Here is a 15,000-nt window from a genome sequence, read left to right on the forward strand (position 1 = left end):
TAACTTGCCCTTTTAATTCTACATCTTGTTTGAGAGGCCTTTAAAATACAAACACAGATTTCTTGATGAACAACTACTATGAGAGGACCAAGCTTTTCACGACCAGGCTGTGGAAGTTGCCCCTTTTTTTTAGGGACTCAGGCACGTCTAGAAGTTAAAAACTCTTAGCAGAGGATGGTTTCGATCCATCGACCTCTGGGTTACGGGCCCAGCACGCTTCCGCTGCGCCACTCTGCTGTAAGTGATCCCTGATTGGATTCTAACACACAATCCCTGGCTTAAAAGGCCAGTGCCTTTTCCATTAGGCCACTGGGGCTGTTTTGTGGCAGCAGCTAACTTGCCCTTTTAATTCTACATCTTGTTTGTTTGGAGGCCTTTAAAATACAAACACAGATTCTTCTGGATGAACAACTACTATGAGAGGACCAAGCTTTTCACGACCAGGCTGTGGAAGTTGCCCCTTTTTTGGGGACTCAGGCACGTCTAGAAAGTTAAAAACTCTTAGCAGAGGATGGTTTCGATCCATCGACCTCTGGGTTATGGGCCCAGCACGCTTCCGCTGCGCCACTCTGCTGTAAACCACCCCAGATGGGACTCGAACCCACAATCCCTGGCTTAGGAGGCCAGTCCCTTATCCATTAGGCCACTGGGGCTGTTAGGCAGTAGGCAACTCTACCCTTTTAATTCTGCATCTCATTCAGGAGGCCTTTAAAATACACACACCAAGTCTTCTAGATGAATGACAAAAAAGAGAGGACAAAGATTTTCATGACCAGGCTTTGGATGCTGCCCCTTTATTGGAGACTCAGGCATGTCTGGAAGTCAAAGAAGAAACAGCAGAGAGAGGTTTCCATCCATCAACCTCTGGGTTATGGGCCCAGGACTCTTTTGCTGCGCCACTCTGCTGTAAATCAATCCTTCTGGGACTTGAACCCACAATCCCTGGCTTCGAAGGCCAGTGCCTTATCCATAAGGCCACTGGGGCTAGGGTGCAGCAGCTAACTTGCCCTTTTAATTCTATATCTTATTCAGGAGGCCTTTAAAATACACACACACAGGCTTCTGGATTAACAACTACTATGAGAGGACCAAGCTTTTCATGTTGCACATTTTTTTTTTTAAGCATTTAGGCACATCTTGAAGTTAAAGAGTCTTAGCAGAGGATGGTTTCCATCCATCGACCTCTGGGTTATGGGCCCAGCACGCTTCCACTGCGCCACTCTGCTGTAAGCGATCCCTGATTGGACTCTAACACACAATCCCCTGGCTTAGAACACCAGTGCCTTTTCCATTTAGGCCACTGGGGCTGTATGCAGCAGCTAACTTGCCCTTTTAATTCTCACATCTTATTCAGGAGGCCTTTAAAATACAAACACACAGTCTTCTGGATGAACCCTACTATGAGAGGACCAAGCTTTTCACGACTGTGGATGTTGCCCCTTTTTTTAAGCACTCAGGCACATCTAGAAGTTAAAAACTCTTAGCAGAGGATGGTTTCCATCCATCAACCTCTGGGTTATGGGCCCAGCACGCTTCCGCTGCGCCACTCTGCTGTAAGTGATTCCAGATTGGACTCTAACACACAATCCCAGGCTTGGAACGCCAGTGCATTTTCCTTTTGGCCGCTGGGGCTATTATGCAGCAGCTAACTTGCCCTTTTAATTCTTCATCTTATTCAGGAAGCTTTTTTAAAATACTTACACACAGTCTTCTGGATGAATGACTACTATGAGAGGACCAAGCTGTGGAGTGTTGCCCCTTTTTTTTAAGCATTTAGGCACGTCTCAAAGTTAAAAAGTCTTAGCAGAGGATGGTTTCGATCCATCGACCTCTGGGTTATGTGCCCAGCACGCTTCCGCTGCGCCACTCTGCTGTAAGTGATCCCTGATTGGATTCTAACACACAATCCCTGGCTTAAAACGCCAGTGCCTTTTCCATTAGGCCACTGGTGCTGTTTTGTGGCAGCTAACTTGCCCTTTTAATTCTACATCTTGTTTGAGAGGCCTTTAAAATACAAACACAGATTCTTCTGGATGAACAACTACTATGAGAGGACCAAGCTTTTCACGACCAGGCTGTGGAAGTTGCCCCTTTTTTGGGGACTCAGGCACGTCTAGAAGTTAAAAACTCTTAGCAGAGGATGGTTTCGATCCATCGACCTCTGGGTTACGGGCCCAGCACGCTTCCGCTGCGCCACTCTGCTGTAAACCACCCCAGATGGGACTCCAACCCACAATCCCTGGCTTAGGAGGCCAGTGCCTTATCCATTAGGCCACTGGGGCTGTTAGGCAGTAGGCAACTTACCCTTTTAATTCTGCATCTCATTCAGGAGGCCTTTAAAATACACACACCAAGTCTTCTAGATGAATGACAAAAAAGAGAGGACAAAGATTTTCATGACCAGGCTTTGGATGCTGCCCCTTTATTGGAGACTCAGGCATGTCTGGAAGTTAAAGAAGAAACAGCAGAGAAAGGTTTCCATCCGTCAACCTCTGGGTTATGGGCCCAGGACTCTTCTGCTGCGCCACTCTGCTGTAAATCAATCCTGCTGGGACTTGAACCCACAATCCCTGGCTTCGAAGGCCAGTGCCTTATCCATAAGGCCACTGGGGCTGGGGTGCAGCAGCTAACTTGCCCTTTTAATTCTATATCTTATTCAGGAGGCCTTTAAAATACACACACACAGGCTTCTGGATGAACGACTACTATGAGAGGACCAAGCTTTTCATGTTGCACATTAAGCTTTAAGCATTTAGGCACATCTTGAAGTTAAAGAGTCTTAGCAGAGGATGGTTTCGATCCATCGACCTCTGGGTTATGGGCCCAGCACACTTCCGCTGCGCCACTCTGCTGTAAGTGACCCCAGATAGGGCTCTAACACACAATCCGTGGCTTAGAACGCCAGTGCCTTTTCCATTAGGCCACTGGGGCTGTTTTGTGGCAGCTAACTTGCCCTTTTAATTCCACATCTTGTTCAGGAGGCCTTTAAAATACAAACACAGAGTCTTCTGGATGAACAACTATGAGAGGACCAAGCTTTTCACGACCAGACAGTGGATGTTGCCCCTTTTTTGGGGACTCAGGCGCATCTAGAAGTTAAAAACTCTTAGCAGAGGATGGTTTCAATCCATCGACCTCTGGGTTATGGGCCCAGCACACTTGCGCTGCGCCACTCTGCTGTAAACCACTGCAGGTGGGACACAAACCCACACCACCTGGAATAGGAGGCCTGGGATTTACCCATTAGGCCACTGGGGCTGCTATGCAGTACTTAACTTGCCCTTTTAATTCTCCATCTTAATCAGGAGACCTTTAAAATAACCTCATACAGCCTTCTTGATGAACGACTACTATGAGAGGACCGAGCTGTGCCCCTTTTGTTAAGCACTCAGGCGCTTCTAGAAGTTAAAACCTCTTAGCAGAAGATGGTTTTCATCCATCAAGCTCTGAGATACGGGCCCAGCACGCGTCCGCTGCGCCACTCCACTCTGCTGTAAGTGATTCCAGATTGGACTCTAACACACAATCCCAGGCTTGGAACGCCAGTGCATTTTCCTTTAGGCCGCTGGGGCTATTATGCAGCAGCTAACTTGCCCTTTTACTTCTTCATCTTATTCAGGAAGCTTTTAAAATACTTACACACAGTCTTCTGGATGAATGACTACTATGAGAGGACCAAGCTGTGGATGTTGCCCCTTTTTTTAAGCATTTAGGCACGTCTCAAATCTAAAAAGTCTTAGCAGAGGATGGTTTCGATCCATCGACCTCTGGGTTATGGGCCCAGCACGCTTCCGCTGCGCCACTCTGCTGTAAGTGATCCCTGACTGGATTCTAACACACAATCCCTGGCTTAAAAGGCCAGTGCCTTTTCCATTAGGCCACTGGGGCTGTTTTGTGGCAGCTAACTTGCCCTTTTAATTCTACATCTTGTTTGAGAGGCCTTTAAAATACAAACACAGATTCTTCTGGATGAACAACTACTATGAGAGGACCAAGCTTTTCACGACCAGGCTGTGGAAGTTGCCCCTTTTTTGGGGACTCAGGCACGTCTAGAAGTTAAAAACTCTTAGCAGAGGATGGTTTCGATCCATCGACCTCTGGGTTATGGGCCCAGCACGCTTCCGCTGCGCCACTCTGCTGTAAACCACCCCAGATGGGACTCGAACCCACAATCCCTGGCTTAGGAGGCCAGTGCCTTATCCATTAGGCCACTGGGGCTGTTAGGCAGTATGCAACTTACCCCTTTAATTCTGCATCTCATTCAGGAGGCCTTTAAAATACACACACCAAGTCTTCTAGATGAATGACAAAAAAGAGAGGACAAAGATTTTCATGACCAGGCTTTGGATGCTGCCCCTTTATTGGAGACTCAGGCATGTCTGGAAGTTAAAGAAGAAACAGCAGAGAGAGGTTTCCATCCATCAACCTCTGGGTTATGGGCCCAGGACTCTTCTGCTGCGCCACTCTGCTGTAAATCAATCCTGCTGGGACTTGAACCCACAATCCCTGGCTTCGAAGGCCAGTGCCTTATCCATAAGGCCACTGGGGCTAGGGTGCAGCAGCAGCTAACTTGCCCTTTTAATTCTATATCTTATTCAGGAGGCCTTTAAAATACACACACACAGGCTTCTGGATGAACAACTACTATGAGAGAGGACCAAGCTTTTCATGTTGCACATTTTTTTTAAGCATTTAGGCACATCTTGAAGTTAAAGAGTCTTAGCAGAGGATGGTTTCCATCCATCAAGCTCTGAAATACGGGCCCAGCACGCTTCCGCTGCGCCACTCTGCTGTAAGTGATCCCAGATTGGACTCTAACACACAATCCCAGGCTTGGAACGCCAGTGCATTTTCCTTTAGGCCGCTGGGGCTATTATGCAGCAGCTAACTTGCCCTTTTAATTCTTCATCTTATTCAGGAAGCTTTTAAAATACTTACACACAGTCTTCTTGATGAATTACTACTATGAGAGGACCAAGCTGTGGATGTTACCCCTTTTTTTAAGCATTTAGGCACGTCTCAAAGTTAAAAAGTCTTAGCAGAGGATGGTTTCGATCCATCGACCTCTGGGTTATGGGCCCAGCACGCTTCCGCTGCGCCACTCTGCTGTAAGTGATCCCTGATTGGATTCTAACACACAATCCCTGGCTTAAACGCCAGTGCCTTTTCCATTAGGCCACTGGGGCTGTTTTGTGGCAGCTAACTTGCCCTTTTAATTCTACATCTTGTTTGAGAGGCCTTTAAAATACAAACACAGATTCTTCTGGATGAACAACTACTATGAGAGGACCAAGCTTTTCACGACCAGGCTGTGGAAGTTGCCCCTTTTTTGGGGACTCAGGCACGTCTAGAAGTTAAAAACTCTTAGCAGAGGATGGTTTCGATCCATCGACCTCTGGGTTATGGGCCCAGCACACTTCCGCTGCGCCACTCTGCTGTAAACCACCCCAGATGGGACTCCAACCCACAATCCCTGGCTTAGGAGGCCAGTGCCTTATCCATTAGGCCACTGGGGCTGTTAGGCAGTAGGCAACTTACCCTTTTAATTCTGCATCTCATTCAGGAGGCCTTTAAAATACACACACTAAGTCTTCTAGATGAATGACAAAAAAGAGAGGACAAAGATTTTCATGCCCAGGCTTTGGATGCTGCCCCTTTATTGGAGACTCAGGCATGTCTGGAAGTTAAAGAAGAAACAGCAGAGAGAGGTTTCCATCCATCAACCTCTGGGTTATGGGCACAGGACTCTTCTGCTGCGCCACTCTGCTGTAAATCAATCCTGCTGGGACTTGAACCCACAATCCCTGGCTTCGAAGGCCAGTGCCTTATCCATAAGGCCACTGGGGCTGGGGTGCAGCAGCTAACTTGCCCTTTTAATTCTATATCTTATTCAGGAGGCCCTTTAAAATGCACACACACAGGCTTCTGGATGAAAGAACTACTATGAGAGGACCAAGCTTTTCATGTTGCACATTTTTTTTAAGCATTTAGGCACATCTTGAAGTTAAAGAGTCTTTAGCAGAAGATGGTTTCCATCCATCAAGCTCTGGGATACGGGCCCAGCACGCTTCGGCTGCGCCACTCTGCTGTAAGTGATCCCAGATTGGACTCTAACACACAATCCCAGGCTTGGAACGCCAGTGCATTTTCCTTTAGGCCGCTGGGGCTATTATGCAGCAGCTAACTTGCCCTTTTAATTCTTCATCTTATTCAGTAAGCTTTTAAAATACTTACACACAGTCTTCTGGATGAATCACAACAAAGAAAGGACCAAACCCATCAACCTCCCCCTCTTTTTTTAAGCATTTAGGCACGTCTCAAAGTTAAAAAGTCTTAGCAGAGGATGGTTTCGATCCATCGACCTCTGGGTTATGGGCCCAGCACGCTTCCGCTGCGCCACTCTGCTGTAAGTGATCCCTGATTGGATTCTAACACACAATCCCTGGCTTAAAACGCCAGTGCCTTTTCCATTAGGCCACTGGGGCTGTTTTGTGGCAGCTAACTTGCCCTTTTAATTCTACATCTTGTTTGAGAGGCCTTTAAAAAAATACAAACACAGATTCTTCTGGATGAACAACTACTATGAGAGGACCAAGCTTTTCACGACCAGGCTGTGGAAGTTGCCCCCTTTTTTGGGGACTCAGGCACGTCTAGAAGTTAAAAACTCTTAGCAGAGGATGGTTTCGATCCATCGACCTCTGGGTTATGGGCCCAGCACGCTTCCGCTGCGCCACTCTGCTGTAAACCACCCCAGATGGGACTCAAACCCACAATCCCTGGCTTAGGAGGCCAGTGCCTTATCCATTAGGCCACTGGGGCTGTTAGGCAGTAGGCAACTTACCCTTTTAATTCTGCATCTCATTCAGGAGGCCTTTAAAATACACACATCAAGTCTTCTAGATGAATGACAAAAAAGAGAGGACAAAGATTTTCATGACCAGGCTTTGGATGCTGCCCCTTTATTGGAGACTCAGGCATGTCTGGAAGTTAAAGAAGAAACAGCAGAGAGAGGTTTACATCCATCAACCTCTGGGTTATGGGCCCAGGACTCTTCTGCTGCGCCACTCTGCTGTAAATCAATCCTGCTGGGACTTGAACCCACAATCCCTGGCTTCGAAGGCCAGTGCCTTATCCATAAGGCCACTGGGGCTGGGGTGCAGCAGCAGCTACTTGCCCTTTTAATTCTATATCTTATTCAGGAGGCCTTTAAAATACACACACACAGGCTTCTGGATGAACAACTACTATGAGAGGACCAAGCTTTTCATGTTGCACAAAGCATTTTAGCATTTAGGCACATCTTGAAGTTAAAGAGTCTTAGCAGAGGATGGTTTCCATCCATCAAGCTCTAAGATACGGGCCCAGCACGCGTCCGCTGCTCCACTCTGCTGTAAGTGATTCCAGATTAGACTCTAACACACAATCCCAGGCTTGGAACGCCAGTGCATTTTCCTTTAGGCCGCTGGGGCTATCATGCAGCAGCTAACTTGCCCTTTTAATTCTTCATCTTATTCAGGAAGCTTTTAAAATACTTACACACAGTCTTCTGGATGAATGACTACTATGAGAGGACCAAGCTGTGGATGTTGCCCCTTTTTTTAAGCATTTAGGCACTTCTCAAAGTTAAAAAGTCTTTAGCAGAGGATGGTTTCGATCCATCGACCTCTGGGTTATGGGCCCAGCACGCTTCCGCTGCGCCACTCTGCTGTAAGTGATCCCTGATTGGATTCTAACACACAATCCCTGGCTTAAAACGCCAGTGCCTTTTCCATTAGGCCACTGGGGCTGTTTTGTGGCAGCTAACTTGCCCTTTTAATTCTACATCTTGTTTGAGAGGCCTTTAAAATACAAACACAGATTCTTCTGGATGAACAACTACTATGAGAGGACCAAGCTTTTCACGACCAGGCTGTGGAAGTTGCCCCTTTTTTGGGGACTCAGGCACGTCTAGAAGTTAAAAACTCTTAGCAGAGGATGGTTTCGATCCATCGACCTCTGGGTTATGGGCCCAGCACGCTTACGCTGCGCCACTCTGCTGTAAACCACCCCAGATGGGACTCGAACCCACAATCCCTGGCTTAGGAGGCCAGTGCCTTATCCATTAGGCCACTGGGGCTTTTAGGCAGTAGGCAACTTACCCTTTTAATTCTGCATCTCATTCAGGAGGCCTTTAAAATACACACACCAAGTCTTCTAGATGAATGACAAAAAAGAGAGGACAAAGATTTTCATGACCAGGCTTTGGATGCTGCCCCTTTATTGGAGACTCAGGCATGTCTGGAAGTTAAAGAAGAAACAGCAGAGAGAGGTTTTCCATCCATCAACCTCTGGGTTATGGGCCCAGGACTCTTCTGCTGCGCCACTCTGCTGTAAATCAATCCTTCTGGGACTTGAACCCACAATCCCTGGCTTCGAAGGCCAGTGCCTTATCCATAAGGCCACTGGGGCTGGGGTGCAGCAGCTAACTTGCCCTTTTAATTCTATATCTTATTCAGGAGGCCTTTAAAATACACACACACAGGCTTCTGGATGAACAACTACTATGAGAGGACCAAGCTTTTCATGTTGCACATTTTTTTTTAAGCATTTAGGCACATCTTGAAGTTAAAGAGTCTTAGCAGAGGATGGTTTCCATCCATCAAGCTCTGAAATACGGGCCCAGCACGCTTCCGCTGCGCCACTCTGCTGTAAGTGATTCCAGATTGGACTCTAACACACAATCCCAGGCTTGGAACGCCAGTGCATTTTCCTTTAGGCCGCTGGGGCTATTATGCAGCAGCTAACTTGCCCTTTTAATTCTTCATCTTATTCAGGAAGCTTTTAAAATACTTACACACAGTCTTCTGGATGAATGACTACTATGAGAGGACCAAGCTGTGGATGTTGCCCCTTTTTTTTTTTTAGCATTTAGGCACGTCTCAAAGTTAAAAAGTCTTAGCAGAGGATGGTTTCGATCCATCGACCTCTGGGTTATGGGCCCAGCACGCTTCCGCTGCACCACTCTGCTGTAAGTGATCCCTGATTGGATTCTAACACACAATCCCTGGCTTAAACGCGCCAGTGCCTTTTCCATTAGGCCACTGGGGCTGTTTTGTGGCAGCTAACTTGCCCTTTTAATTTACATCTTGTTTGAGAGGCCTTTAAAATACAAACACAGATTCTTCTGGATGAACAACTACTATGAGAGGACCAAGCTTTTCACGACCAGGCTGTGGAAGTTGCCCCTTTTTTGGGGACTCAGGCACGTCTAGAAGTTAAAAACTCTTAGCAGAGGATGGGTTTCGATCCATCGACCTCTGGGTTATGGGCCCAGCACGCTTCCGCTGCGCCACTCTGCTGTAAACCACCCCAGATGGGACTCGAACCCACAATCCCTGGCTTAGGAGGCCAGTGCCTTATCCATTAGGCCACTGGGGCTGTTAGGCAGTAGGCAACTTACCCTTTTAATTCTGCATCTCATTCAGGAGGCCTTTAAAATACACACACCAAGTCTTCTAGATGAATGACAAAAAAGAGAGGACAAAGATTTTCATGACCAGGCTTTGGATGCTGCCCCTTTATTGGAGACTCAGGCATGTCTGGAAGTTAAAGAAGAAACAGCAGAGAGAGAGGTTTCAATCCATCAACCTCTGGGTTATGGGCCCAGGACTCTTCTGCTGCGCCACTCTGCTGTAAATCAATCCTGCTGGGACTTGAACCCACAATCCCTGGCTTCGAAGGCCAGTGCCTTATCCATAAGGCCACTGGGGCTGGGGTGCAGCAGCTAACTTGCCCTTTTAATTCTATATCTTATTCAGGAGGCCTTTAAAATACACACACACAGGCTTCTGGATGAACGACTACTAAGAGAGGACCAAGCTTTTCATGTTGCACATTTTTTTAAGCATTTAGGCACATCTTGAAGTTAAAGAGTCTTAGCAGAGGATGGTTTCGATCCATCGACCTCTGGGTTATGGGCCCAGCACGCTTCCGCTGCGCCACTCTGCTGTAAGTAATCCCAGATAGGACTCTAACACACAATCCGTGGCTTAGAACGCCAGTGCCTTTTCCATTAGGCCACTGGGGCTGTTTTGTGGCAGCTAACTTGCCCTTTTAATTCCACATCTTGTTCAGGAGGCCTTTAAAATACAAACACAGATTCTTATGGATGAACAACTACTATGAGAGGACCAAGCTTTTCACGACCAGGCTGTGGAAGTTGCCCCTTTTTTGGGGACTCAGGCGCATCTAGAAGTTAAAAACTCTTAGCAGAGGATGGTTTCAATCCATCGACCTCTGGGTTATGGGCCCAGCACACTTGCGCTGCGCCACTCTGCTGTAAACCACTGCAGGTGGGACACGAACCCACACCACCTGGAATAGGAGGCCTGGGATTTACCCATTAGGCCACTGGGGCTGCTATGCAGTAATTAACTTGCCCTTTTAATTCTCCATCTTAATCAGGAGACATTTAAAAATAACCTCATACAGCCTTCTTGATGAACGACTACTATGAGAGGACCGAGCTGTGCCCCTTTTGTTAAGCACTCAGGCGCTTCTAGAAGTTAAAACCTCTTAGCAGAGGATGGTTTCTATCCATCAAGCTCTGAGATACGGGCCCAGCACGCGTCCGCTGCACCACTCTGCTGTAAGTGATTCCAGATTGGACTCTAACACACAATCCCAGGCTTGGAACGCCAGTGCATTTTCCTTTAGGCCGCTGGGGCTATTATGCAGCAGCTAACTTGCCCTTTTAATTCTTCATCTTATTCAGGAAGCTTTTAAAATACTTACACACAGTCTTCTGGATGAATGACTACTATGAGAGGACCAAGCTGTGGATGTTGCCCCTTTTTTTTAAGCATTTAGGCACGTCTCAAAGTTAAAAAGTCTTAGCAGAGGATGGTTTCGATCCATCGACCTCTGGGTTATGGGCCCAGCACACTTCCGCTGCGCCACTCTGCTGTAAGTGATCCCTGATTGGATTCTAACACACAATCCCTGGCTTAAAACGCCAGTGCCTTTTCCATTAGGCCACTGGGGCTGTTTTGTGGCAGCTAACTTGCCCTTTTAATTCTACATCTTGTTTGAGAGGCCTTTAAAATACAAACACAGATTCTTCTGGATGAACAAACTACTATGAGAGGACCAAGCTTTTCACGACCAGGCTGTGGAAGTTGCCCCTTTTTTGGGGACTCAGGCACGTCTAGAAGTTAAAAACTCTTAGCAGAGTATGGTTTCGATCCATCGACCTCTGGGTTATGGGCCCAGCACGCTTCCGCTGCGCCACTCTGCTGTAAACCACCCCAGATGGGACTCGAACCCACAATCCCTGGCTTAGGAGGCCAGTGCCTTATCCATTAGGCCACTGGGGCTGTTAGGCAGTAGGCAACTTACCCTTTTAATTCCGCATCTCATTCAGGAGGCCTTTAAAATACACACACCAAGTCTTCTAGATGAATGACAAAAAAGAGAGGACAAAGATTTTCATGACCAGGCTTTGGATGCTGCCCCTTTATTGGAGACTCAGGCATGTCTGGAAGTTAAAGAAGAAACAGCAGAGAGAGGTTTCCATCCATCAACCTCTGGGTTATGGGCCCAGGACTCTTCTGCTGCGCCACTCTGCTGTAAATCAATCCTGCTGGGACTTGAACCCACAATCCCTGGCTTCAAAGGCCAGTGCCTTATCCATAAGGCCACTGGGGCTAGGGTGCAGCAGCTAACTTGCCCTTTTAATTCTACATCTTGTTTGAGAGGCCTTTAAAATACAAACACAGATTCTTCTGGATGAACAACTACTATGAGAGGACCAAGCTTTTCATGTTGCACATTTTTTTAAGCATTTAGGCACATCTTGAAGTTAAAGAGTCTTAGCAGAGGATGGTTTCCATCCATCAAGCTCTGAAATACGGGCCCAGCACGCTTCCGCTGCGCCACTCTGCTGTAAGTGATTCCAGATTGGACTCTAACACACAATCCCAGGCTTGGAACGCCAGTGCATTTTCCTTTAGGCCGCTGGGGCTATTATGCAGCAGCTAACTTGCCCTTTTAATTCTTCATCTTATTCAGGAAGCTTTTAAAATACTTACACACAGTCTTCTGGATGAATGACTACTATGAGAGGACCAAGCTGTGGATGTTGCCCCTTTTTTTAAACATTTAGGCACGTCTCAAAGTTAAAAAGTCTTAGCAGAGGATGGTTTCGATCCATCGACCTCTGGGTTATGGGCCCAGCACGCTTCCGCTGCGCCACTCTGCTGTAAGTGATCCCTGATTGGATTCTAACACACAATCCCTGGCTTAAAAGGCCAGTGCCTTTTCCATTAGGCCACTGGGGCTGTTTTGTGGCAGCTAACTTGCCCTTTTAATTCTACATCTTGTTTGAGAGGCCTTTAAAATACAAACACAGATTCTTCTGGATGAACAACTACTATGAGAGGACCAAGCTTTTCACGACCAGGCTGTGGAAGTTGCCCCTTTCTTTGGGGACTCAGGCACGTCTAGAAGTTAAAAACTCTTAGCAGAGGATGGTTTCGAACCATCGACCTCTGGGTTATGGGCCCAGCACGCTTCCGCTGCGCCACTCTGCTGTAAACCACCCCAGATGGGACTCGAACCCACAATCCCTGGCTTAGGAGGCCAGTGCCTTATCCATTAGGCCACTGGGGCTGTTAGGCAGTAGGCAACTTACCCTTTTAATTCTGCATCTCATTCAGGAGGCCTTTAAAATACACACACCAAGTCTTCTAGATGAATGACAAAAAAGAGAGGACAAAGATTTTCATGACCAGGCTTTGGATGCTGCCCCTTTATTGGAGACTCAGGCATGTCTGGAAGTTAAAGAAGAAACAGCAGAGAGAGGTTTATCCATCCATCAACCTCTGGGTTATGGGCCCAGGACTCTTCTGCTGCGCCACTCTGCTGTAAATCAATCCTGCTGGGACTTGAACCCACAATCCCTGGCTTCGAAGGCCAGGGCCTTATCCATAAGGCCACTGGGGCTGTGGTGCAGCAGCTAACTTGCCCTTTTAATTCTATATCTTATTCAGGAGGCCTTTAAAATGCACACACACAGGCTTCTGGATGAACGACTACTATGAGAGGACCAAGCTTTTCATGTTGCACATTTTTTTAAGCATTTAGGCACATCTTCAAGTTAAAGAGTCTTAGCAGAGGATGGTTTCGATCCATCGACCTCTGGGTTATGGGCCCAGCACGCTTCCGCTGCGCCACTCTGCTGTAAGTGATCCCAGATAGGACTCTAACACACAATCCGTGGCTTAGAACGCCAGTGCCTTTTCCATTAGGCCACTGGGGCTGTTTTGTGGCAGCTAACTTGCCCTTTTAATTCCACATCTTGTTCAGGAGGCCTTTAAAATACAAACACAGAGTCTTCTGGATGAACAACTATGAGAGGACCAAGCTTTTCACGACCAGACAGTGGATGTTGCCCCTTTTTTGGGGACTCAGGCGCATCTAGAAGTTAAAAACTCTTAGCAGAGGATGGTTTCAATCCATCGACCTCTGGGTTATGGGCCCAGCACACTTGCGCTGCGCCACTCTGCTGTAAACCACTGCAGGTGGGACACGAACCCACACCACCTGGAATAGGAGGCCTGGGATTTACCCATTAGGCCACTGGGGCTGCTACGCAGTAATTAACTTGCCCTTTTAATTCTCCATCTTAATCAGGAGACATTTAAAAACAACCTCATACAGCCTTCTTGATGAACGACTACTATGAGAGGAACGAGCTGTGCCCCTTTTGTTAAGCACTCAGGCGCTTCTAGAAGTTAAAACCTCTTAGCAGAAGATGGTTTCCATCCATCAAGCTCTGGGATACGGGCCCAGCACGCTTCGGCTGCGCCACTCTGCTGTAAGTGATCCCAGATTGGACTCTAACACACAATCCCAGGCTTGGAACGCCAGTGCATTTTCCTTTAGGCCGCTGGGGCTATTATGCAGCAGCTAACTTGCCCTTTTACTTCTTCATCTTATTCAGGAAGCTTTTAAAATACTTACACACAGTCTTCTGGATGAATGACTACTATGAGAGGACCAAGCTGTGGATGTTGCCCCTTTTTTTAAGCATTTAGGCACTTCTCAAAGTTAAAAGTCTTAGCAGAGGATGGTTTCGATCCATCGACCTCTGGGTTATGGGCCCAGCACGCTTCCGCTGCGCCACTCTGCTGTAAAGTGATCCCTGATTGGATTCTAACACACAATCCCTGGCTTAAAACGCCAGTGCCTTTTCCATTAGGCCACTGGGGCTGTTTTGTGGCAGCTAACTTGCCCTTTTAATTCTACATCTTGTTTGAGAGGCCTTTAAAATACAAACACAGATTCTTCTGGATGAACAACTACTATGAGAGGACCAAGCTTTTCACGACCAGGCTGTGGAAGTTGCCCCTTTTTTGGGGACTCAGGCACGTCTAGAAGTTAAAGACTCTTAGCAGAGGATGGTTTCGATCCATCAAGCTCTGAGATACGGGCCCAGCACGCTTCCGCTGCGCCACTCTGCTGTAAACCACCCCAGATGGGACTCGAACCCACAATCCCTGGCTTAGGAGGCCAGTGCCTTATCCATTAGGCCACTGGGGCTGTTAGGCAGTAGGCAACTTACCCTTTTAATTCTGCATCTCATTCAGGAGGCCTTTAAAATACACACACCAAGTCTTCTAGATGAATGACAAAAAAGAGAGGACAAAGATTTTCATGACCAGGCTTTGGATGCTGCCCCTTTATTGGACACTCAGGCATGTCTGGAAGTTAAAGAAGAAACAGCAGAGAGAGGTTTCCATCCATCAACCTCTGGGTTATGGGCCCAGGACTCTTCTGCTCCGCCACTCTGCTGTAAATCAATCCTGCTGGGACTTGAACCCACAATCCCTGGCTTCGAAGGCCAGTGCCTTATCCATAAGGCCACTGGGGTTAGCGTGCAGCAGCTAACTTGCCCTTTTAATTCTATATCTTATTCAGGAGGCCTTTAAAATACACACACACAGGCTTCTGGATGAACAA

At 47.3% G+C, this 15,000-nt stretch overlaps 13 non-coding genes across 13 annotated transcripts; all 13 read right to left on the reverse strand.

Moving 5' to 3' along the window:
• Window positions 1–165: 165 nt before the first annotated feature.
• On the reverse strand, window positions 166–237 carry trnat-cgu. The gene has a single exon. It is a non-coding gene; the product is annotated as a tRNA-Thr (tRNA).
• A 343-nt stretch (window positions 238–580) lies between these two features.
• Window positions 581–653, reverse strand: trnar-ccu. Its single transcript has one exon. It is a non-coding gene; the product is annotated as a tRNA-Arg (tRNA).
• A 1,478-nt stretch (window positions 654–2,131) lies between these two features.
• On the reverse strand, window positions 2,132–2,203 carry trnat-cgu. Its single transcript has one exon. It is a non-coding gene; the product is annotated as a tRNA-Thr (tRNA).
• A 6-nt stretch (window positions 2,204–2,209) lies between these two features.
• Window positions 2,210–2,282, reverse strand: trnar-ccu. The gene has a single exon. It is a non-coding gene; the product is annotated as a tRNA-Arg (tRNA).
• A 1,863-nt stretch (window positions 2,283–4,145) lies between these two features.
• Window positions 4,146–4,218, reverse strand: trnar-ccu. Its single transcript has one exon. It is a non-coding gene; the product is annotated as a tRNA-Arg (tRNA).
• A 1,225-nt stretch (window positions 4,219–5,443) lies between these two features.
• On the reverse strand, window positions 5,444–5,516 carry trnar-ccu. The gene has a single exon. It is a non-coding gene; the product is annotated as a tRNA-Arg (tRNA).
• Window positions 5,517–6,746: 1,230 nt separating this feature from the next.
• Window positions 6,747–6,819, reverse strand: trnar-ccu. The gene has a single exon. It is a non-coding gene; the product is annotated as a tRNA-Arg (tRNA).
• Window positions 6,820–8,043: 1,224 nt separating this feature from the next.
• On the reverse strand, window positions 8,044–8,116 carry trnar-ccu. The gene has a single exon. It is a non-coding gene; the product is annotated as a tRNA-Arg (tRNA).
• Window positions 8,117–9,344: 1,228 nt separating this feature from the next.
• trnar-ccu lies at window positions 9,345–9,417 on the reverse strand. Its single transcript has one exon. It is a non-coding gene; the product is annotated as a tRNA-Arg (tRNA).
• A 1,864-nt stretch (window positions 9,418–11,281) lies between these two features.
• On the reverse strand, window positions 11,282–11,354 carry trnar-ccu. Its single transcript has one exon. It is a non-coding gene; the product is annotated as a tRNA-Arg (tRNA).
• Window positions 11,355–12,497: 1,143 nt separating this feature from the next.
• On the reverse strand, window positions 12,498–12,569 carry trnam-cau. The gene has a single exon. It is a non-coding gene; the product is annotated as a tRNA-Met (tRNA).
• A 6-nt stretch (window positions 12,570–12,575) lies between these two features.
• trnar-ccu lies at window positions 12,576–12,648 on the reverse strand. The gene has a single exon. It is a non-coding gene; the product is annotated as a tRNA-Arg (tRNA).
• A 1,859-nt stretch (window positions 12,649–14,507) lies between these two features.
• On the reverse strand, window positions 14,508–14,580 carry trnar-ccu. Its single transcript has one exon. It is a non-coding gene; the product is annotated as a tRNA-Arg (tRNA).
• Window positions 14,581–15,000: the final 420 nt, after the last annotated feature.

This window comes from Cyprinus carpio, chromosome A9 (genome assembly GCF_018340385.1).
Source record: "Cyprinus carpio isolate SPL01 chromosome A9, ASM1834038v1, whole genome shotgun sequence".
Lineage (NCBI taxonomy): Eukaryota > Metazoa > Chordata > Actinopteri > Cypriniformes > Cyprinidae > Cyprinus > Cyprinus carpio.